Here is a 25,693-nt window from a genome sequence, read left to right as displayed (position 1 = left end):
TCGTCTCTGACAGGGGATGAAACATTTCTTCCTTGTTTGATTTATTTAGGAGTAGGCTATATTCACATAATTTACTGTGGTAAAGTAGAAAATGGAGTAGGACAGATACATTTTACTTAAAACTTTACTTTATTTAACACAGTTTGTGCTTGCTATTAGACTTGGTCAAGATTTTGTGTATAACGCATTTCATACACGCCGGAGATTTTTAGTTTCGCTTTCTCTCACAGCGCATAATCAAACAAAACCTCAGTTCTTGACCCTGCAGAAGATAATTTCGTTCTAAACATTTTACTACAAGCAGCCTATCAGTTTTGGAACATCGGGAGAAAACATGAAGATATTAGAAAACGATGCTTCTTTCCTGCTCGTGTCTTCCCTTTCAGCGCAAAGAGGCATATGACGCACGTCTATGGGGAAATATAAACAATTTTTTTCTTTAACTAATATTTAACTTATATTATTATTACAGATATTTATTTAAATGTTTTACAGACTGTAGTATGTTGTTTCCCTGACGGAAGTAGGCCTACTAAAATAAACATGTTTGAGCCTTATATTTTTTATTTTCAAAATGTAGGCTATTTAATTGAGGTGTGTGTATATATATATATATATATATATATATATATATATATATATATATATATATATATATATATATATATATATATATATATATATATATATATATATATATATATATATATATATATATACACCTCAATTAAATAGCCTACATTTTGAAAATAAAAAATATAAACGAATAATATATTTAACGAATATATGACAAATTTATATATATAATATAGGCTATATAAAAAAATATAGGCGTGCATGCGTGTGTAGCCGCCACTCCCAACCACTGCGCCACTGCACAGTTCCACTGCAGTGTTATATTTCGTTCTCCCTTCTCTTTTTTTAAAATATGAAATGCTGTTTGAATTTCCAAGATAAAAACGCTTTATTTCCCTGGCTCTGTTGTTCTGGCTCCATCTCTACCTCTAGCTCCCGCTGCTCTTCCGACTCCATTGTGACTGATCACGCAAACTGTGCATTTTTTTGTTTTGTTTTCATATTAGGGCGTTCTGAGAAATGCATTGAGTTGCCTTAATTTATTTAGAGAGTAAATAAACTCATGAAACAGAGAAGTATCGTTAATGTTATCCATTGATTTCAACAATGTAACTGTATTCTAAATATCAACTATTTAAATTATAACTGTAACGGAATACAGTTACTCATAATATGTATTCTGAATACGTAATGCCGGTACCTGTATTCCGTTACTGCCCAACACTGAACACGACCTATTAAAGCACTAAGACATGGGAACAGTATAGCTAACATTCACGTTTGAATATTTATCGCAAGTCATATCGTCATCGCAATATTAAACAATGTTATCGCACATCGCAGCTTTTCCTCATATCGTGCAGCCCTAATTGTGTTCCTGCGTCACCTGTCACCGGCCTCTGTGATCTGATCTTCTGCCCGATTCAACCTGCTCTGGACTTTTCTGAGAATAAATATTCATTCGCACTCACTATTGGATCTTTTGCATTTATTTTAGCTCTGCCATTGTGACAGAAGGAGACAATGAACAGACACGGAGAACAAAGGAGATACAATGGAGGAAGGTAATCTTTGTTGGAATCAGGTAGGTGAGTCCTTACTCAACAACAATACCAAACAATGTGTCTGTGTGAGGTGTGTGCTTAAGTAGCAGGTTGATGAGGGTGCAGGTGTGTGTGATAGTGAATTGCATGCAGGTGAGGGCCAGGGAGGATGATGGGAAATGCAGTGATGGGGGAGTGACTAGCTGGTGACCGTGAACTAACAAGGGTAACCATGGGAACTAAGGATTGGTGGGAAAATGAGCAAAGGAACACAGGAGTAAAATAACACAAACTAATAGTCCAAAACACAAACTGAACCCTGACACTCATAAATATAAGTGTCTATAACTTCAAAAATAAATGAGATATTTACAACACATTTGACACACATATGTATGTGTAACCGGGTCAGGAATATCCTGGTATTTGACCAAGTTCACCAGTAATTCACTTTCATGTGTGTATGACGCAGTTGTGCACGCTGTCCCCTTTAAGAGTGTGTGCATGCTCAGGGAGAGTGAGCGTGCGTCAGACTGAGAGAGTGCAGTTAGAAAAGCCAGTTACACAGAGGAAGAAAGAGTTGATAAAACTGCCAAAGAGAGAAAATATTCAGTTTAATGTTGACTTATATACCTGTGGTAAAGACAATCGTGTGATTGTATTGAGTGGATGGTGTAAATCGCCATTTATACAAGTGTTGCAATCCTGCATGTGAGAGATCTCCAGTGGGGGAGGGGAATTCAGTCCACATCAATGGAGATTGAGCGTGAGTTAAAGTAAAATGTCATTAAAGTTGTTAAAAGGTTAAAATAACACTGTTTATCATACATGTTAATGGTACATGCAATAATTGTTGTTCTTTATTCTGTGTTAGAGGGGAGAACAGCGATAAGTGAGATTGCACGTGTGCCAGCTACCACGTGAGCTTTTTCTCTGTGCTTTAGGGTTTCAATAAGAGTGAGTTTTGTTCCTATTCTCTTGACGTGTGTTTATGAAGCATTTTGTACCCTGTGATAAGTGTATACTGTTTCCTTCAGTTTAGTTACTGACTGTTTTGAACAAAGAGGGTTAAAGTGTAATGTATTCATGTGGTAAAATGTGCTGATTTCTCATGTATGCTGTGTTTTATTTATTTCTTTAGGCACATACAAGCCTCTACCGTTGTTTTGCACCCCTTTTATTTATTTTTGAGATTATCATTGTGAAGAACCTTCTTATTTTGTTTTGTAATTCTGTTACTATGTTGTTTTCTGCACTCATTGGAGTCGATTGAGTGGTTTGATTATTTTTGTTATATGCCAGCTTTTCATTAATGGGAAGTGTATCCCCAAAAAAACTTTTTTTTTCTACCCTAAGCATATACATTAAGGCTGTGTCTCCTTTGAGACTCAGTCAGGAATAAAATAATCCTTTTTTAGATGTCATGGCTGTGTCTTATTTCCTGACATACAAGAAGACATTGAACGGCCACATATGGGCACACTCTGAGGACATCTAATAAATGAGGTGGAGATTGAGCAAGAGGGGGTGCTATTACTGTCAATATATTTTTCCTTAGTAACTTGCCTGTATTGTCTGTAAATGTTCTTTTCAATCTATGATCTAAGATTATTTGTTTGTCCGCAGGTTTGCAGGGCTGAATCAATCGACGGCTGTTATATCATAAAAAGTACAATGCATCTGAGATGATGTGAGTTAAATAAAAATAAGTACTTAAATAAAGACTTGGACGTAAATATATAAATGTGAAAATATATTGAAAATATATAACAGTTACATTTAACATTAAAGCTGCTAGCAGCGATGAAAGGGCCCTCGCACATGCACCGCCACCCAGTGGCCTCAGGAAAACAGTGAATAGTGGGCGACATGCATTTAAGCGGGTCAATATAGGAGAAATATGGCAAACTCACTTCAATGTGCCACACTTCTTTCTGCCAGCAGGTCGCGCTTCGACTATAACTGAATATTGCCATGTAGAGTCTTCAGGTCAGGACTATTATCAAACGTGAAGTTTGAGGCAGATCGGACATTGTATACCTGAGTTACAACAACTTCCTGTTTAATGGTGTAAATCACATACAGTAGCACGTATCCACGTGTTGCAAGATTTATTGTGTTTCTAGCATTTTTGGGATTTCATGGCATATTTAAAAGTGTTTCTGGGAGTGAATTATAGTATAAAGCATGCCATTTCCTGTTGCCAGCAGGTGGCGCTATGACTAACTGAATATTGGCATGTAGAGGGGTTTAGGTCAGGACTCTTATCAAACATGTGAAGTTTGGGGCAGTTCGGACATTGTATGCCTGACTTACTACAGCTTCCTGTATCATGGCGAAACATCAGACTTTGTCATGCCGCCACGGACACGCCCTTCAGGGAAAACTCAAGATCTTCACAATATAACATCACCAAGGCCTTTAGATTAGACTGACCAAATAGGATGTTGATCGGGTTACATCTCAATGAGGAGTTAATCACAGTGTTAAACATGCCGTTTCCTGTTGCCCACAGATGGCGCTATGACTGTCACTGAATATTGGCATATTGATGTCTTCAGGCAAGGACTCAAATAAAACATGTGAAGTTTGGGGCAGATCAGACATTGTATGTCCGAGTTACAACAATGTCCTGTTTCATGGCGATACAACAAAATTTCTGAGGCCGCCACGGACACGCCCTTCAGTGAAAACTCAAGATCTTCGCAATTTAACGTTGCAAAGGGCTTTAGATTAGACTGACCAAATATGATGTTTATCTGATAAAATCTCTATGCGGAGTTGATTAAAGTACAACATCTGGAAATGGGAAAATTTGCAACAATTTAGTAAAGAAAAATCAAAATATCTCACTTCCTGTTGGTTTTCAGATTTCGTACCAGGAGACTTTTTTGTAGGTATTGGGCTGTTACATGTGTCTACCGAATTTCATACCTGTACGTGAAACGTAGCGGGAGGGGCACTTAGTTGAAATGTTGTAGATGGCGCTATAGAGCCATTTTGCCACGCCTAAATCTGAAACTTATATGTAGATGTCTTCAGGCCAGGACTCTTATCAAACATATGAAGTTTGTGGCAGGTTGGACATTGTATGCCTGACTTACAACAACTTCCTGTTTCATGGCAAAACATCAGATTTTGCAAGGCCACCACGGACACGCCCTTCAGTGAAAACTCAAGATCTTCGCAATTTAACGTTGCAAAGGCCTTTAGATTAGACTGGCCAAATATGATGTTGATCTGATTAAATCTCTAGGCGGAGTTGATTAAAGTACAACATCTGGAAATGGGAAAATTTGCAACAATTTAGTAAAGAAAAATCATAATATCTCACTTCCTGTTGGTTTTCAGATTTTGTACCCAGAGACTTTTTTGTAGGTATTGGGCTGTTACATGTGTCTACCGAATTTCATACCTGTACGTGAAACGTAGCGGGAGGGGCACTTAGTTGAAATGTAGTAGGTGGCGCTATGGAGCCATTTTGCCACGCCTAATTCTGAAACTCATATGTAGATGTCTTCAGGCCAGGACTCTTATCAAACATATGAAGTTTGTGGCAGGTTGGACATTGTATGCCTGATTTACAACAGCTTCCTGTATCATGGCGAAACATCAGACTTTGTCATGCCGCCACGGACACGCCCTTCAGGGAAAACTCAAGATCTTCACAATATAACATTACCAAGGCCTTTAGATTAGACTGACCAAATATGATGTTGATCGGGTTACATCTCAATGAGGAGTTAATCACAGCGTAAAACATGCCATTTCCTGTTGCCCACAGGTGGCGCTATGACTGTCACTGAATATTGGCATATTGATGTCTTCAGGCAAAGACTCTAATAAAACATGTGAAGTTTGGGGCAGATCAGACATTGTATGTCCGAGTTACAACAACTTCCTTTTTCATGGCGAAACATCAGATTTTGCGAGGCCGCCACGGACACACCCTTCAGGGAAAACTCAAGATCTTCGCAATTTAACGTCGCAAAGGCCTTTAGATTAGACTGACCAAATATGATGTTGATCTGATTAAATCTCTAGGAGGAGTTTGTTAAAGTACAACGTCTGGAAATGGCACATTTTGCCACAAAAAATAAAAAATATCTGACTTCCTGTTGGTATTCAGATTTTGCACGTAGAGACTTTTTTGTAGGTATTGGGCTGTTACATGTGTATACCAAATTTCATAGCTGTACGTGAAACGTAGCGGGAGGGGCACTACGTTAGGTGGCGCTGTCGAGCCATTTTGGCACGCCTAATTCTGAATACCATAACAGACGTAAATTTTCGCCAATTTGGACGAGTTTTGAAAGTTTTGTGAGTTTTCGAGTGTGTTTAGGCCCCCAAAAAAGCGATTCATTCGGGAGAAGAAGAAGAATAATAATAAAAAACTTTCGAAATCCAATAGGGTCCTCACACCATCGGTGCTCGGGCCCTAATAAGAAATAAACTGTTAACTAATAGTTGCAATTTGCTAACGATTAAATATTTAACCATAGACTACATGTTTACCTGGTTAATATGGTCCGGTCTCCCATCGTCGCAGGCTTTGAAGCATGTCAAAATCCAATAAAAACTTATAAAAAGCACCAAAAAAAATTCTCTGCTCCATTTATCTTTTTAAAATCTCCTCGCGAACGTCCACTGTCAGTTGTCACACACCTGCTAGCCCATTTAACGACGCTCGGTTCAGTGTTGCCAAGTCTGGAATTTGCAACATGACATCATAACTTTGCGTAAACATACACGCCACTTTCTAAACATACACGCCACTCTCTAAAGCCAAATGGTGTGTTATCTGTACGCATTTTGAGCTATCCGCGTGTATGTCTACGCCGTGTAATTCCGCGTGTATGTGTACGCCGAAACGAACCATCATCTCCGCGTGTATGTCTACGGCGTGTGATTCCGCGTGAATGTAAATGGATTTATAAACATACTAAATTATGTTTTTTTGAAAATGTAAAAATGCAGAATGTTTCTTGTGATGGGTAGGTTTAGGGGCAGTGTGTGTGTGATGGGTAGGTTTAGGGGTAGGGGCAGTGTGTGTGTGATGGGTAGGTTTAGGGGCAGGGGCAGTGTGTGTGTGTGTATGTGTGCGTGTGTGTGTGATGGGTAGGTTTAGGGGTAGGGGCAGTGTAGGGGGATAGAATGAAACAGCATTGATAAACACGCTAAAAAGCGATTATGCGTCTTGATAGCACCCCAAAATGGCATAGCGAATTGGCGTGTCATACATCCGCTATTTCATGAGATCAGTCTGGAATTGGGCTGTATTTACTGTTGCTGTGGGTTGTTTGTAGCTTATAGTCCAGAGGTTTAAGTTGCTTTACTTTAGCAATATTTCTACCGCCCGCCCCCCACGTTTTGCCGCATTTTGGCCGTGATTCCACTACTTTTGATTAGCACTTGGAGGGGTTTTGTTGTGCAGACCTGGCAACCCTGTCCCTCGGTTCAGCCTTTGAAGTACGCACCCTTTACTTTGGGACACAGCTATAGTCACTCATCAGCACTCCCTATATCAGTATTCACCATCATCACCACAGTTGTCCGATCTACGCTATGTTTAGTGTGTGTTGTGTCTGCCTGTTTGCCTGTCAAAGGAATCTTATTATTACAACCTGTTGTTGAACATCATTCTGAGGCCCTGTCCCAAACGGCACCCTAAAGGCCACTACATACTCTGCAAGAACAGTTAAATAAAGAGACATAATTTTGTTCTCACAGCTTGTTCTCGACACATCGTCTGAGCAGAATTTTTTTCTTGTGGGTGTCCGAGAACTATTGTGTGATTGGTCAGAAATGTAATGTGGGCGGGGTTAATGCAGAGAAACAGAGATGTTCGACACCTGCTTTTCTCGTGAAGTATGGAATGTCCTGGCCAGAACTAACTTTGTTCTTGCTCTTGCCAACTCGAGAAAACAAACTGTTCTTGCAGAGTATGTACCAAGCTTAAACCCTCGCAGTCTTCTTCTGAGTCCGCACTTTCATGACGTAACGCCACTTTGACTGTTGGGAAGAAGTCCGCTGAGGAACCCGCACCAGTGTGGGCTCGGCTGAAGTGCGCATCAAGGACGCATATCGACCGCAAAGGGGGCGCTCGCGAGCACCCTTCTGAGACCTAAAATGACAAAGGGGACACCCTACGGTCTCGTGGACTTAACCGACACGCACACGCGTCTGCCATTGTAAGTCCACAAGACCTAAAGTGCACATGAAGTGTGCCATTTGGGACATGGCCTTAGATTAAGTACCTACTCAATGAGTATGTGGTTTCGAACGCAGCCACCATCTGCCTGCAGCCACCCGTGACACACTGCTGTTTGTAACATTGATAATAAATCAGCATATTAGAATGATTTCTGAAGGATCATGTGAAACAAGACTGGAGTAATGGCTGATGAAAATTCAGTTTTACATCACTGAAATAAATTATATTAAAATAGAAGCCCACTATTTTAAATTGTAATAATATTGCAGAATATTACTTTTTTCTGTATTTTTGATCAAATAAATGCAGGCTTTGTGAGCATGAGACTTCTTTCAAAAACATTAAACCTAGTAATATGGGTAACACTTTATTTTAAGGGTCCAGAATAATGCATTAGTTAAGCATTAATTAAGGGTTAACTTGTTCACAACTAAGCATTAGTTAAGCACGAACACACTAGTAATTAATGATTAACTTTACATTTTAAGGGTCCGTAATTATGCATTAGTTAAACTAGTAATTAATTATTTGCTTGTTCACAATTATGCATTAGTTAAGCATGGACACAATAGTTATTAATGATTAACTTAACATTACAGTAAGGGCATATTAGACATTATTTACAACTTAATAAGCCATATATTATTTTTCTGTAGCTGTGTAATTATATGTCTGTATTTTCTGTTAAGTTAACTGAACAATAAGCTAGTAATTATGTTTAATTACTGCTGATTTTGCCGTTATAAATTGCTAAAATAGTGTAATAAAGACAATTTGACCCCCTATTCTAAAGTGAAAGTTTAATCCTCATTAATTATGGCACTTATTCAGTGATATTTAAGTTTATTAACCAGAATAAGCCAATAATTAAGCCTAACTGCCATTAATACAGTACTAATAAAGGCAATTTGACCCCCTATTCTAAAGTGAAAGATGTATCCTCATTAATTATGGCACTTATTCAGTGATATTTAAGTTTATTAACCAGAATAAGCCAATAATTAAGTCTAACTACCATTAATACAGCACTAATAAAGGCAATTTGACCCCCTATTCTAAAGTGAAAGATGTATCCTCATTAATTATGGCACTTATTGAGTTATCACTAAACATTTCGCTGTTTGTGACTTCTGCTGCAAACTCGGTTCAAAGGATTACGTTAAACAAAACTTCACTTTAAAACTCTAAAATGAGTAACATTTCTGTAATCATTTAACTATTATTTATCATGCAATACTTATTGTATACCGTGGACACAATGACTAGAAAGTACACCAAAACGCAACATAAATTCACAAAATACACCAATTTAATTTGTTCGCTGTAATCCACATCTTTAGAATCCATATGATGATCTTTATCCAGCGATCTTCATCTTCATGTTCAACAGCGACCGTAAACAAAGCCTGCGCACGTTATGAATTAAAAAAACTTGCTTTACGGCAGTGATATCAAACGCTCATTGGCTCTCGCCTGCTTCGTCACAGATTGCGACATGCCGTGTTTTAGTGTTTGAATGAGAAACGCGCGCGCCTTCAAATAGTGGAGTGAAGCTTAAATTAAATAACTTAAATTATCTATATCGCCAGAGAGGACTCCGACTGCAAAACATCGTCATTTGGACTACTATTGGTACCGCTTTTGACATTTTCACAATAAAGAAACTATTGTGATTACACTTTTGTTATGTTTTTTCTTCATAAGTTCACCCTAACGTTACATACTTTTAAGAAATTTTTATATGTAGGTTTAGAGGTTTGAGTGAGATTAGTGGCTCAACATATAATTGAAATGCTATATTGTTACTAAAATTTAATAAAATATACTTTTCGGTTTTTTTTCTGTAAAACATAATACGTTTGTTTCAATGTTAACCTTACCTTAAACCATTTATCCAAATATACAAATATACAACAAAAGTATGTTTTGTGTCCGTAAAAGCTGCTTATTCTGGTCAATAAACTTAAATATCACTGAATAAGTGCCATAATTAATGAGGATTAAACTTTCACTTTAGAATAGGGGGTCAAATTGCCTTTATTAGTACTGTATTAATGGTAGTTAGGCTTAATTATTGGCTTATTCTGGATGATAAACTTAAATATCACTGAATAAGTGCCATAATTAATGAGGATTAAACTTTCACTTTAGAATAGGGGCTCAAATTGCCTTTATTAGTGCTGTATTAATGGTAGTTAGGCTTAATTATTGGCTTATTCTGGTTAATAAACTTAAATATCACTGAAAAAGTGCCATAATTAATGAGGATTAAACTTTCACTTTAGAATAGGGGCTCAAATTGCCTTTATTAGTACTGTATTAATGGTAGTTAGGCTTAATTATTGGCTTATTCTGGTTAATAAACTTAAATATCATTCAATAAGTGCAATAATTAATGAGAATAAAACTTTCACTTCAGAATAGGGGCTCAAGTTGTCTTTATTACACTATTTTAGCAATTTATAACACCAAAATCAGCAGTAATTAAACATAATTACTAGCTTATTGTTCAGTTAACTTAACAGAAAATACAGACATATAATTACACAGCTACAGAAAAATAATATATGGCTTATTAAGTTGTAAATAATGTCTAATATGCCCTTACTGTAATGTTAAGTTAATCATTAATAACTATTGTGTCCATGCTTAACTAATGCATAATTGTGAACAAGCAAATCATTAATTACTAGTTAACTAATGCATAATTACGGACCCTTTAAATGTAAAGTTAATCATTAATTACTAGTGTGTTCGTGATTAACTAATGCTTAGTTGTGAACAAGTTAACCCTTAATTAATGCTTAACTAATGCATTATTCTGGACCCTTAAAATAAAGTGTTACCGTTTTTGGACAGTGACCTGATACTGGCCCACATAGGACATTCTGCCATTGGCTCTCACTTTATTTTGTATACTATATTCTATATTCTAAAACTATATTCTAAATAAACTACAAAAATATATATTTGTTTTGTTCTTTCTCTAGTTCACTCTCACACACCTGACTGAAAGGCTTGTTCATTATGTAGCTCATTATGCGGTTATTTGTCTTCTCACGTGTCAATCACAGATTTATTCAATTAAACTAAACTAAACTAAACTTAAGAGGTTTAATGCAACCGGGCCCAGAGGTTTAGATGTTGATGTTTAATTGAAAATAATAGTTTGGTTCATTATGGTGATAAATAAGTTCAGAGCCGATGACTGTGAGTCATTGAGATGTTGTTACAGTAGGTGGGTGGATCTTCAATATTTCATAAACACTCCCATAAAAACAAGCAACATCTGCAGGACTAAATCACAATCTCTTTTCACACACATCTTGCTGCCCAGGTGCAAATCATGTTGTGATTTCTCCTTTGACTTGGATGGAAGGAATTGAACAGCAGCCAATTTTAATTGAAATAAAATAAGGATTTCAGGAATGCTTATTTTAATTTTTCAAACTGGCATCTATTATATTTTGTAAAATAAATAATAAATCCTAAATTAATTTTATGAATTATTCTGTACCTACTTTATTTTCATTTTTAAATCCGTTGGTATTTAAATTTCCTTTGCATGTGTAACGGAGGACAGCTAGTAGTTGCTGTGCGAGTAAACCTCACTCCTCTGATCTCAAGAGACGCTCTAGCGACTGACGCTAGCCTTTAGCCTCTTTGTTAGAGCGTCCGACTGTCATGCCGGCGGACCCAGGTTCGAGTCCCGCTTGGAATGGGTGGTTTGTACAGGAGGGGTTACTCATGGGCTTTTTGAGTTTGTGAGTTTTCATTATGTGTCTGAAATTGTGGAGCCCTAAACATGTTTCACAGTGGCAAAGACTAATTAACAAAAGATGTAATTGTGTTTAATTCATGAAATCTCACCTTCTTTTTCATCTGCCTTGATTTGAACTGAGAAAAACCCTGAAATGAGAAACACAGAATGATGGGCAGTATTAGTCACCTTCATTTATACAGCACTTTATATACAATACTGATTGCTTCAAAGCAGCTTCACAGTAATAAACAGGAAAATAACAGAATCAATGATGCAAATGTCACCAAATATGAGACAAACTCAAATTCTGCTGTAAATTTGAACTTGTCTCATATTTGGCTTAATTTTTTTATGGAGCCCCTAAAGGAACATTGTGATGGAAAAAAAAATATATTTCAATGCTTTTGCATTCTCTCACAAAAGTTATGTCCACAGGGGAATGTAGAACTTTTGCAAGAGAACCCGAACACGTTGATATATAATTTTTTCCTCCCATTATGTCCTTTTATTGGCTCCTTATATTTTTGCATAATTAGAGCTGCACTATTAATCGTTAAAACAACACAAATCTCAATTCAAACACCCACACAATCTCATTCCTAAATGACAGCGATTCTCCTGTGTCTATTAGACCTTTGATAAAATCCCACCGGAACATTCAGATCTGTGTTTCCAACCTCACAGTCTCACTATTTCTGTTACAAATATTCAAATGATCACAGAAGAACTGGGATGAAAGTTTATATTTCGGATATAAACACTGATTTATATGGTTGCGATCAAAATAGAGTAAATCACCCTTTGAAAGTAACTTGTTGCTTCAAACAATGATTGTATTGATTGCACCGTTACATCAGTCGGTGGAGACACGTGAGTGTTAAATGTATTTGTCATTGAATAATTCAGTCAAGAGATTCATTCAATAACACTTATTCATCTGGTATAATGAAACAAGTGAAGTCTTTATGAGTGAATGAGTCATTGAATCATTCATTTGATTAAACAATAAACATTTATTAAATAGACTGCAGCAATTAACATTTTGTCAGAACCCCTACATGTTTTATTTCACAGCTCTGTGGAATACTTGATTCTGATTGGTCAATGTTATTCCCAGATAACAACCGCCAAAGTGAATAACACACCGCTCATCCGGGTACTATGAGTTATCTTGACCGGTACTACTTATATGCTTAACGTGTCACTCGTTGTGAAAGTGCGGACGTTGACTGTCTGAAAATAACTTAGCCACCACGGGTTACAATGGAAGACTTCAAGGGTTAGTTCACCCAAAAATGAAAATTAGCCCATGATTTACTCACCCACAAGTCATCCTAGGTGTATATGACATTCTTCTTTCAGACAGATACAATCAGACTTATATTAAAAAAAAGTCCTGGCTAATCCAAGATTTATAATGGCAGTGATTGTTTTCTGTTTTTGAAGTCCATAAAAATGCATCTGTCCATCAAATAGTGTGCTCCACACGGCTCTGGGGGGTTATTAAAGGCCTTCTAAAGCAAATCGATGCGTTTGTGTAAGACACATACCCATATTTAAAACTTTATAAAGTAAAGATTCAGCCGATTATAATTACAATTTTATTCGTCCGAAAGAAGAATGTCATATACACCTAGGATGACTTGAGGGTGAGTAAATCATGGGCTGGTTTTCATTTTTGGGTGAACTAACCCTTTAACGTGTCACTCGTTGTGAAAGTGCGGACGTTGACTGTCTGAAAATAACTTAGCCACCACGGGTTACAATGGAAGACTTCAAGGGTTAGTTCACCCAAAAATGAAAATTAGCCCATGATTTACTCACCCACAAGTCATCCTAGGTGTATATGACATTCTTCTTTCAGACAGATACAATCAGACTTATATTAAAAAAAAGTCCTGGCTAATCCAAGATTTATAATGGCAGTGATTGTTTTCTGTTTTTGAAGTCCATAAAAATGCATCTGTCCATCAAATAGTGTGCTCCACACGGCTCTGGGGGGTTATTAAAGGCCTTCTAAAGCAAATCGATGCGTTTGTGTAAGACACATACCCATATTTAAAACTTTATAAAGTAAAGATTCAGCCGATTATAATTACAATTTTATTCGTCCGAAAGAAGAATGTCATATACACCTAGGATGACTTGAGGGTGAGTAAATCATGGGCTGGTTTTCATTTTTGGGTGAACTATACCTTTCAGAATTAATTTCCACATATATGGTAAAAACAAATCTTTTCAGCAATAGATAAAGGCTTAATGCAGTTTGGAACTGTTTTTCTTCACGGAAGCTTTGCGTAAGAGCTAATAAAATATTTAAACTCAAGACAATATTTTGTGTCTAATATACTAGAGACAAGTAGCCGTGTAATAAGCAGGATAATGTACATCCAGCCGGTTGTTATCGCAGAATAAACCCCTTCAGAGTGACCCTAGACATTATCCCTTACATATTGTTTAGTTGTTTGTTCAGAATCGTGAGAGAATCATGATCTCTATTTGAACCAGTCAAGTATAGTATTTTGTTAGATTTACACTTAAGAAAGAAAAGACCAATTGAGTAATATTCAGTGTTCTCTAGAATGAGCTATTTCTGTTAGTGATCTACATTCTGTTTCCAGCCTCATCTTTCAGAAACGCCCAAGATATTAGAAAAGATGTTTCACTTACCCAGTAAAAGCAACAGACTCCTGAAGAAAACCCTCATGTTCACTTCTCGATTCTTTCTGCTTTTATTTGAGCACTGAATTAAAGTTGTTCCTCTGAGAGAGTGAGAGATAGAATGATGGAATGATGCAAAAGTTCACCTTTACATACCAGTGAGACTTCTGTCAGTCGAGTCACATGATCATATTTCTCCTCCTCCATTCCCATATTTCTCTCTTTTTCTCGTTGACTGGAGCTGGAACATTTCTCAAAAAATGTTGACCTAAAAACAGGGTATTATTTTTCAAATAAATCATCTTTCAAATCCGTGTATAAACAAATGAACAAGTTATGATATGAATGTCTTTAGTAATAAATAGTAATGACCCTAACCCTTTGACTATAAGTCGTCACCTTTATTTACATAGTGCTCTTTACAATGCAGATTGTTTCAAAGCAGCTTAAAAGTGATAACAGGAAAATAATGCAACAAAGTTTGTTTCGGCTGTACAGCCACTCTGGAGAAAACAGTGATGTCATTGTCCAGCTCAGTTCATTTTCCTTTCAAAAGGAAACTCTCCTTGACTACGTTTACATCATAATGCGATTATAATAGGATTTTGACAATATTACGATTAAACTTTACCTCATGTAAATGCAATACTTCGATCAAACTAATGCGATTAAGCTCATAATTGTAGTAACCATATTCACATTAAACTAGGTGGCATTCACTGATTTTAATCGCAATAAACAGGCAAGTAAACACCTTAATCGCATTATTACCATTCTGACCAAAGTGCGCATGTGCGCGGACGTACACGGATGTTGTTCACACAACTTCATGAAAGAACTTTGTGACATTATTCTGAAGTCTTCTCTTCTCCAAATCACTAAACTCTGTCGACACAACTCGCTGAGCAGTCTCTGCTCCGTCTTCATCAAGACGGTGCGAAGAACATGAGGGAAGCAGGCAAACCCGGCATTGCGATGTTCATCACGTCACCGAATAATAATGTATTATGAATTTGATGCGAGTAGATTAAAACAACGGCCGGTAACATGCATACTGTATGCCTATCTGAGTGTGGTATAACCATACTTATTAGCAAATAATCAGAATAATGAAAATTGCATGTAAACTGGAGTGAAGAACCAGCCTTCTGCTCATGCCATGTGAAAATCTTACTGTGATCAAGACCTTACTCTGATTATTAGAAATAGTCGCATTATTGGTGCAAATGTAAACGTAGTCACTGTGTCCTGAGACACTATGGGTAAACGCCTCATCGTGACTGGTATCTGAAGCAACTGTAAAATCACTGCAATCGTATTGGCCATTGACAGCCTATGACATCATACTAGTGCGACCAGGAATTATATAAGAGGCACCTAGAGAACATGTCATCCTCTCTTTTCCGTATTCAGGGACTGTTTATTTGAAGCGTTTGTTCAAAATCAAGGTAAGAATGGCTTATGTAAGCAAACGTTTCAAGTTGTGCATGGATTTGTGTTCAAAGCTTTATGACACTTGATCCCACACACACACACACACACACACACACACACACACACACACACACACACACACACACACACACACACACACACACACACACACGTTGTTTGTTTGGGCATCTTCCTAAGGGAAGAGGGACAGGTATCTATACCCAGCGGCTGTAAGTGAGAGACAGTGCTCTGCTGCTGTCAAGCCAGGAAGAGCAGGAGATGACTATCGAGAGTGAAGAAGGTGAGACGATGATGACTTTGTTCCATCATTGTAACCCTTCTGTGGGTCCAGCGCCGGGCTTGGTAGTGAGTGCATCCTTTCAGGCTGGAGTATGGCAGGCCTCATTTAAAGGGGGCGGTTTCACAATATTATATGTTATATAGTATTATATAGGGGAAGCTCCCATTACTAAGGGAGGTTATCGTCACACTTTTACTATATACCTCCTCTCCTATGAGAGTAGTTTTTGCAAAGTTTTTTTTATATAGTGGGTAACATTCAGAAAGAACATTACCTGTAGCGAGTGCCTCCGATCATTCGAATATTGCACTTTAATAATTATTTAATCAACATCATCCTCAATAAACCCGTCTCCAGCATGTTGCCCCCGGTCCCTCGAATATTCTGATCTATTATGACCTCCGAGCTGTAAAACTGCCAGAATAATAATAATAAAACGCTGTTTGTTAATTGGCCAGAGGAGAACTGGCACCCCGACTGAGCCTGGTTTCTCCCAAGGTTTATTTTTCTCCATTAGGTCACCTAATGGGGTTTTGGTTTCCTTGCCACTGTTGCCTCTGGCTTGGCGTGCTCAGTTGGGGACACTAAATTTTTCAACTAAACATCGAAATACATCTAAATAATAAACTAAATTAACCATTTAAACTAAATTACTGATCAAATTATTGATCTAAAGCCCACACTGTCACTGTATGATACTTGAAATTTTTCCAGAATGGCTATACAGCTGAATAAAATTATGCTGCATTATTTTCCTGTTTAACACTGTAAAGCTGCTTTGAAACAATCTACATTGTTAAAAGCGCTATATAAATAAAGTTGACTTGACTTGACTTGACCTGGCCTCCTCTCAAATTAGAGTCGTTTTTTGTAAGGCCGCCGCTCATTTGAGCTTCCAGATTACCAGATTTCAAGTGTTTGGCCTCTAGGGCCGGCTTGATAATTATTCTGTGCTGGGTAAGCTGGCTTCCTCATGAGAATCATTCTGTTGAAGCTGTTGCTCTTTCAAGCTCCAGGCAAGTTCACGATTTCAAATGTTTGGTTCTCTGCCTTCTTGATAACCTTCCTAGGTTGAGTGAAATGGTTTCCTCTCACTGAGAGAGTAAAAAGCACTATGCTGAAGCCTCCGCTCCCCCAGGCTATTACTGAGAAAGCCTCCCCTGTGGATGTCCTCTGGGTGTTGTTAGGCTTCCTCTCATTTGAGAGTGAAGAGCACTATGCTGAATACAGATGAGTATCATACATTCTGTCACCTTTTCTGGTGCTCTCCTCCGACCCGTCTGTCTGTGCTTTGATTTACGACGGACAGCATCTACTGCGAATGCGACTGTATTTCCCTATGTCCCAAACACATATGCATATAACATGCTGTTTAAAAGGTAGTTTATATGATACAAGTAACCTTAAAGTTAAGAGATGCCTCTAGTTTTAATAATTTAAACAGGCTTTTGAAGTTTGGGCAAAACCTTCTGACAGTGATGTGTTTCCGTGTGTTCACAGCACTGAATATCATATGGTGATTTGTGAAACAGCGAACACTTCACTACATAATTTCATGGTGAAATTTTATTTTACATGAAAATCAGATACATTTTGACCAAGAACAATGCACTGTGGGTTTAATTTAGCGTGAGCAGTACAGAAAAAATAGACACAGCGCCAAAACGATCGCAGCAATGTCACTTCAGCTCTGCTCCTGCATAAGCTCTGCTAACACGAGCAGTGTAAAACCGGCCTTAGAGCTCAAACCCATGCCTGTGGCATTCTGGAGTAGTAGGCCCTACATAGAGGCATCCTCGACAGGCTGCAAATCTGCAACAACGCATTTAGCATCCGTCACCGTGACATAAAGTGGACTTTTAAAGCTGAAATGATGAGTGAATTGAGCATGCTTGGAATAACAAGAGAGGAATAACATGGATTTAACTTTTTGGCAAGGATTAATGCATAACAAGTAACGTTACAAGGAAGGGAGACGACGGCTATAGGTAAGACAAAAAGTTATATTTTTCATAGCTTGTTTATTGACTTGTTATCAGTTATTGTGGAATATGTGACAATCGGATCCAGTTGGGTCTGTGTCTTCGCGCCGGGTCCGGGTCCAGCTTTTTAAATAATAGACGGGTCCAGGTCGGTTCCGTTAAGCACATTACGAATGAATTCATTTTTGGACCCTTGAAAACCTCTAGTGTAAGGTAAGACAACCTTTTTATTTTGTTTATTAGTTTAGATTGTACTATAGCCCGTTTCGTTTGCGAGCACCGTTGTGAGCTGCGAGCAGCATCAGGCCTGCCTCAGCTTGACAAAAATGCCTTTTTACTGTTGTGGTGATAGTAAGCATTTAAACTAACATCGTGATAAGCTTGAAGTGTTTTATATCTATGGATTTTATTATAGGCAAGACAAGTCAAGTGTTGATTTGAGAGGCTAAATGATCAAACATGAGGTTAACTCATTGTCGGCTGCTTGGTCGTTATTTAAAAAATTTTTTTAACTTTAATTTAACAAACAAAATTCTCTCTCTCTTTTTTATTTCGAACAATAACCAATAAAAAATAAAATAAAATATGAACATACAATAATTGTGTTACCACATAAAACACTATCTAAGAATAATCATCAATGAATTGATTGTGTAGCGACGCCAGCAATAAGGCAATGTTATGAGTTAAGTGATTTTCAAGATCCACCTACATTAACCTGGCAAGAATCTTCTTTATTTCTAATAATGTCTGATTATAGTGTTTGTTTGTTTTTTGTGTCCCCGATAGACTTTGTTGTCATTTGAGTAGCCAAACCATGAATCATTTGAATAGGCAGACAACTCTAATGCCTGTATGCAAAGTCAAAGTCAAGGTCAACTTTATTGTCATGCAGACTAGGGCTGTCACGATATTAGATTTTCACAACACTATGGAATCCTTGGGGGGAAAGTTGTCAAATAAATTTCTACTTTATTTAGTTTTTCTTTTTTACCCAACAAACCTACTTGGATACTGATAAACACAGGGCACATGAATCTTCTTTGAAGCTTCCTATGAAATAACAAGAGAAGAAATACTGTCAAGTTCGACAGTAGATGAATAAATATTAACATCAAAACTGATACTTTAACTTGTGTACCAGTATTTTAAGCTCTTTAACCTATTCTTGCACCGGCGCAAATGAAGTCATACAGTAAGCGTGCTGCTAATTCAGCAGTGGTGGGCGATCAGGGCCTTCTCTGCTGGCCCTGTCAAAATCAAAAATATATATATTTTTTCATAATTCAATGAATGTGTGTATGAACATGTCTAAATTCAATCACTGTCTACTTCAGCCCATTACAATTATATTTCCAGGAAGAATGTGATTATTTTTTGTGAGGTTGAGCTATATTTTTATCATCTAAACGCGTCACAGCTCCGTGGACCAGCACTAGTAGTATAGCTAGCTTTCAGTTGAAGCTGCCATTTTCCATTGGATCATAACTTTGACTGACGGGGGTGATCAGCCAATCAAATTTTGATGTGAGGTGATAGAACGCCCCAGAGGCCCAGCGGTGTGTCGGCGCTACCCCCCGCTGATGTCATCATCTGTTTGAACTTTTCGCGGGTTGTGAGCGATCTATGTGAAATAAGCAATGGCCTCTGCGGATGACGGGCTGCGCGAGCTTCGTGTGCATCCTGATGTCAAGCCGGTAACGTTAGCCGACAAGCTGTGTTTATCTGTGTCTCTTTTGATGATGTTCTTGTTGGTCTGTTTTTGTTTGTTTGTTCATTTTGATTAATTTCACCAGTTGCCTTAACGGTGACACGTGAGTGCAGTGGTATCAATAAATCGTTAAAATGCCTTTTTGTCTTGCGTGTCTTCAGCCATCGCCTGAAGCAACGATCATCGTGTCTGGACCCCTTCCCACGTACCGACTAGGACATGAAAAGTTCAGTAGATTACTTGCTCTAAATGAATGGTTAATGTCATGGTGTGATGAACAGAAGCTGCTCTTTGTAAATAATTGGAATCTGTTCTGGGAGCGACCTAGGCTCTTCCGTCCTGATGGCCTTCACCCCAACAGAATCGGAGCGGCTCTTCTGTCGGACAACATCTCGAGGGCGTTGCACACCACAATATGACTAGTAAGTCAAAGTCCAAATCACAATATTTGCTGTCCTAACTTAATTGACATAAGTACCAATGTAGAACATTATATAGAAACTGTGTCTATTCCTCGTTTAGTGAGGTCAAACATTAAATCTACTGTAGGATTTAGGAAAAATCTAATTGTGATTAAACCAGAAAATCTCAATATTAGTGAACAAAAACAATTTCTAAAACTAGGTCTTCTAAACATTAGAACGCTCACACCTAAGGCGGTTATTGTAAATGAAATTGTCACAGATAATAGTTTCGATGTACTTTGCCTTACTGAAACCTGGCTTAAGCCAAATGGTTATTTCGGTCTTAATGAGTCTACTCCACCAGGATACTGTTATAAGCATGAGCCCCTCTTGTCGTGGCGGCGGTGTTGCAACAATCTATAGAGATATTCTTAATGTTACTCAGAAAACAGGTCACAGGTTTAATTCGTTTGAAGTACTAGTGCTAAATGTTACGCTCTTAGATGTAAGAAAGAAATCCGTATTATCTCTAGCCTTGGCTACTGTATATAGACCTCCAGGGCCCTATGCTGATTTCCTAAAAGAGTTTGCAGACTTTCTCTCAGATCTATTGGTCAACGTCGATAAAGCATTAATTGTTGGAGATTTTAACATACACGTAGATAACACAAATGATGCGTTAGGGGCTGCGTTTACAGATCTATTAAACTCCTTTGGGGTCAAGCAAAACGTCACTGGTCCCACTCATCGTCTTAATCACACATTAGATTTAATTATATCACATGGAACCAACCCAACCGATATAGATATTATACCGCAAAGTGATGATGTCACTGACCATTACATAGTAACTTGCATACTGCGTACTGCTGAAATCTGTCATGATGCGCCACGTTATCGACCAGGCAGAACAATCCTTCCAACCACTATAGATAGATTCTCAAATACCTTACCTGATCTGTCTCAGCTGCTAAGTGAACCAAAACAAACAGATGAACTAGAGGAAATGACTAACAGTATGAGCACCATTTTCTCTAGTACATTAGAAATTGTTGCACCAATTAGATTAAAAAAGGTTAGAGAGAAAACTAAAGCACCATGGTACAACAGTGCTACACATGTTATCAAGAGAGAAACTCGTAACTTAGAGCGTAAATGGAAACATACTAATTTAGAGGTCTTTAGAATCGCGTGGAAAGATAGTATGTCACGTTATAAAAAGGCCCTAAAAGCAGCCAGGGCTGAGCATCTCCGCAAACTAATCGAAAATAACCAAAATAATCCAAGGTTTTTATTTAACACTGTGGCTAGACTAACAAATAAATTAGTAGTAATGATTTTATGAATTTCTTCACTGAGAAAATAGAAAGCATCAGAAACAAAATTGTAAATGTACAATCTTTAATGATGTCTTATGATTCAACCTCAATTATCGCCCCTCAAGAACTACTACACCGCTTTACAACTATAGGACAGGAAGAGCTAAATAAACTTATCATTGCATCTAAACCAACAACATGTTTATTAGATCCAATACCCACTAAACTACTGAAAGAGTTGTTCCCATTCAGTCGGTCACTCTCGACGCCACGTCGGAGTACCGACGAATAGGAATCTCGCTCGCGAGAGCCAATCTACTTTGAGTGTAACTAAACGAGCCAATGCACATTGGCATGCAATGATTGCACCAGGTGCTCATGCCACGCCGTGCGGGTATAAATGAGACACAGGTGATTGCATCAAATCAACCTTTTGCTTCGGAGCCGGGTGGTAGATGGTAACGCCAGATATCACTCACTACTTCACAGTCCTGACTGAAGACGGAAGCCGCCTTTCGGAAGCGATCTCTTCAGTCGGTGTTGGTGTGACGGCACAACAGCGGTCGCGTGGTTTTCGGATCATCTCTCTGTGTTGTTTGTTTAGAGCAATCACAAAGGCTGTTCTCACAGCTGGTTCGGTGCGCTAGGTGGAGAGCGCTGAAAAGCCGTTCTTACGGCTGGTAGGAGAGCGCCTTCGTGTGAGAGAGCGCGCACATCAGGCTGCACCCACCCCCTGACTGTGTCGCCGCGACCCCGCCCCCTGCGTGCTTCAGCACCAAGGAGAGCGTCCTTCTGAAAGAGCAAACACAGATAGAGCTTGCGTCTTTTTCAAGATGACATTCTATCTGTGTGTTTCTGGATGCGGTGGTTACCTGTCACCAAGGGATGGTCACCAGCGCTGTATCTCGTGTTTGGGCGTTCAGCACGCTGAGGCAGCGTTGGTGGATGACTCATGTTCTCACTGCGGGAACATGACCATCTCGGAGTTGCGGTCTAGACTCCATCTCGCAGGGGGTGGAGTCCCCGTGCCTCTGCCTCGATCTAACCCTCCACAGAGGGTTACTTCAGGCAGTAGCACGGGTGATTTGAGGGTTACGGTGAGCGCGCTTCCCCCAGGGAACCAACCCCCGGGGAACCCTCATCCCTCACGCACTCCGCAGCCAGTAGAGCTGCCGTCGGAACGTGGTGGGCCGTCCTCGAGATGTGCACCATCCGTATCCTTCGGGGCTCCCCCTGATGATCAGATGTCCATCGCTACATCGGAGGGAGGGTCAGACTTCTCTGGAGATGACGTGTCGGCGCAGGGTGCTCCTTCGGGAAGATCCGCTGTGCCCGATACGGATCCGGAGATGATGGCCACGCTTTCCCGGGCCGCCGAGAAGATCAGGCTCGTGTGGAACCCTCCACCGTGTCCCGAACCTTCAAGGTTGGATGATTGGTTTCTCGGGGTGGCCCGTGCTGGTTCTCAGTGCCCCACCCCGGTTCCTTTCTTCCCGGAGGTGCACGAGGAGCTCACTAGGTCGTGGACGGCACCTTTTACTGCCCGAAACCGGCCCAGTGGATCCTCCTCCCTCACCACCCTCGATGGCGGACCTGCAAAGGGTTACACGCAGGTTCCTCCCGTGGAACGGGCCGTTGCTATGCAACTGTGCCCTAACTCCACATCCAGGGGGAACCCGTGTCTCCCCTCCCGAGCCTGTAGGTACTCGTCCGATCTGATCGGAAAGGCCTACCAGGCTTGTAGAGAGGCAGGCTCCGCCTTACACGCTATGGCGTTGTTGCAGGTTCATCAGGCCCAGGCACTGAAGAACCTGCATGAGGGTGGTCACGATCCCGCAGTTCTCCAAGAACTGAGAACCGCAACGGACCTCGCGCTTCGTGCGACGAAGGTTACGGCGCGGGCCGTGGGTCGTGCGATGTCCACTATGGTGGTCCAGGAACGCCATCTCTGGCTGTGTCTGGCAGAGATGAGGGAGACCGACAAGGTCAGGTTCCTTAACTCCCCCGTCTCCCAGACCGGCCTCTTCGGCGACGCGGTCCAGAACTTCGCCCAGCAGTTCTCGGCCGCACAGAAGCAGACTGAGGCCATCAGTCACATCCTGCCACGGCGGTCAGCTGCTGTCTCCACCCCGCCGCCGGCAGCACCTCAGTCTGCTCGTCGCCGAGGGCGGCCGCCTGCGTCTGCCTCCGCTCCCGCGTCGCAGCAGCCTCCACCCAAGCGACATCGTGGAGCCGGGCGCAAGCAGGCCGCCCAGCCCGTCCAGGCTCCTGCCAAGAGAGGTGGCAAAGGCAGGGGCTAGGGCAAGCGGCCCTGAGACGGGCGACCCGGAGATGGGGAGGACTGCTCTTCTGGAGACGGTGACCGCACCGCTCCATCCCCCGGCGGAGGGCCGGGAGGAGAATTTTGTGTTCCGTTTTGTTTCTGTTCCAAAACAAAACGTTTTGTTTCGGTACCCAAATTTTCAATAAAAGAGCAGTTTCCTCCATCTCTGGGTCCTCACGGGGCTCGGAGAGTTGTGGCCGGTCAAACGCCGGACCACATTCATCCTCCCCCTTCGCCAGCGGGCAGCAATGGACGACCTCCTCACGTTCCTCCTGCCCACCTGTGGAATCAGGTAAGTGTTGCACAGCACACTCTCACCTCGCTGCGGGCCGCCTCCACGAGACAGCCGCCCCAGCCCGGTACCTGCATTCCACCTCGCTGCCCCACCGTGGGTACGCCGGGGGTCCCTATGGTCCCGCTTGCACGGTCTCTGCGAGTCTGGCTAGAGCTCCCCAGTCCGTCTCGCTGGCTCATTCGGACTATCAGGCTCAGCTATGCGATTCAGTTCGCCCGGCGCCCCCCCAGGTTCAAGGGCGTCCGCTTCACCTCGGTGAATGCTGCAGATGCCCATGTCCTGCGTGCGGAAATCGCTGTCCTACTGGCGAAGGACGCGATAGAGCCGGTCCCTCCAGCCGATATGAAGACCGGCTTCTACAGCCCGTACTTCATTGTACCCAAGAAAACCGGTGGGTTACGGCCAATCTTGGACCTGCGAGTCCTGAATCGGAGCCTCCACAAGCTACCGTTCAAGATGCTCACGCAGAAACGCATTTTCGAATGCATCCGTCCCCAAGATTGGTTTGCAGCGATCGACCTGAAGGACGCGTACTTTCATGTCTCGATTCTTCCTCGACACAGGCCGTTTCTGCGCTTTGCGTTCGAGGGTCGAGCATATCAGTACAGAGTCCTGCCCTTCGGGCTGTCCCTGTCCCCCCGTGTCTTCACGAAAGTCACGGAGGGGGCCCTTGTGCCCATGAGAGAACAGGGCGTTCGCATCCTCAACTATCTCGACGACTGGCTCATTCTAGCACAGTCCAAGGATCAGTTGTGCGAACACAGGGACCTGGTGCTCAGACACCTCAGCCAGTTGGGTCTTCGGGTCAACTGGGAAAAGAGCAAACTCGCCCCCGTGCAGAGGATCTCTTTTCTCGGTATGGAGTTGGATTCGGTCGAACAGACAGCGCGCCTCACGGAGGAGCGTGTCCAGTCGATGCTGAGCTGCCTGAACACGTTTCAAGGCAGGATGGCGGTTCCACTGAAACAGTTTCAGAGGCTGCCGCTGCGGCAGTAACACCGCTCGGCCTGCTTCATGTGAGACCGCTTCAGCAATAGCTACACGGCCGAGTCCCGAGATGGGCGTGGCAACGCGGCACTCACCGGGTGAGCATCACACCGGCCTGCCGCCAGTCCTTCAGTCCATGGTCAGACCCCTCGTTCCTTCGGGCCGGAGTGCCCCCGGAACAGGTGTCCAGGCACGCTGTGGTTTTCATGGATGCCTCTGCCATGGGCTGGGGAGCCACGTACAACGGGCATGCGGTGTCAGGGGTTTGGACGGGCCTGCACCTGCATTGGCATATCAATTGCCTCGAGTTGCTAGCGGTGCATCTTGCTCTGGGCCGCCTCAAAGCGCGGTTACGGGGCAAAGATGTACTGGTCCGCACGGACAACACTGCGACCGTTGCGTATATCAACCGACAAGGTGGTCTGTGCTCCCGTCGCATGTCGCAACTCGCCCGCCATCTCCTCTGGAGTCAGAAGTGTCTGAGGTCGCTTCGGGCCATTCATGTCCCTGGTGTGCACAACCGTGTGGCCGACGAGCTTTCACGAGCTGCGCTCCTAGGCGAGTGGCGACTCCACCCCCCAGGTGGTTCAGCTGATTTGGAGACCGTTTGGGGTGGCACAGGTCGACCTGTTTGCCTCCCCAGAAACGTTCCACTGCCAGTGGTTCTATTCGCTGACCGA

General features: G+C 41.2%; 1 long non-coding RNA gene across 1 annotated transcript in view; it reads left to right on the top strand.

Annotated features, from left to right (window-relative positions):
• LOC307138896 overlaps positions 1-20,035 on the top strand; it is a 29,416-nt gene extending 9,381 nt beyond the window's left edge. The window contains exons 3-4 of the long non-coding RNA XR_013818066.1: positions 1,574-1,660; positions 19,847-20,035. This is a non-coding gene — a long non-coding RNA (uncharacterized lncRNA). The remainder of the gene's footprint in view (positions 1-1,573; positions 1,661-19,846) is intronic.
• The last annotated feature ends 5,658 nt before the right edge of the window (positions 20,036-25,693 follow it).

The sequence above is a fragment of the Gobio gobio genome (assembly GCF_949357685.1).
Source record: "Gobio gobio genome assembly, chromosome: 2".
NCBI lineage: Eukaryota > Metazoa > Chordata > Actinopteri > Cypriniformes > Gobionidae > Gobio > Gobio gobio.
Note: the sequence above shows the minus strand (reverse complement) of the source record. Positions and strands in the feature narration are given on the sequence as shown.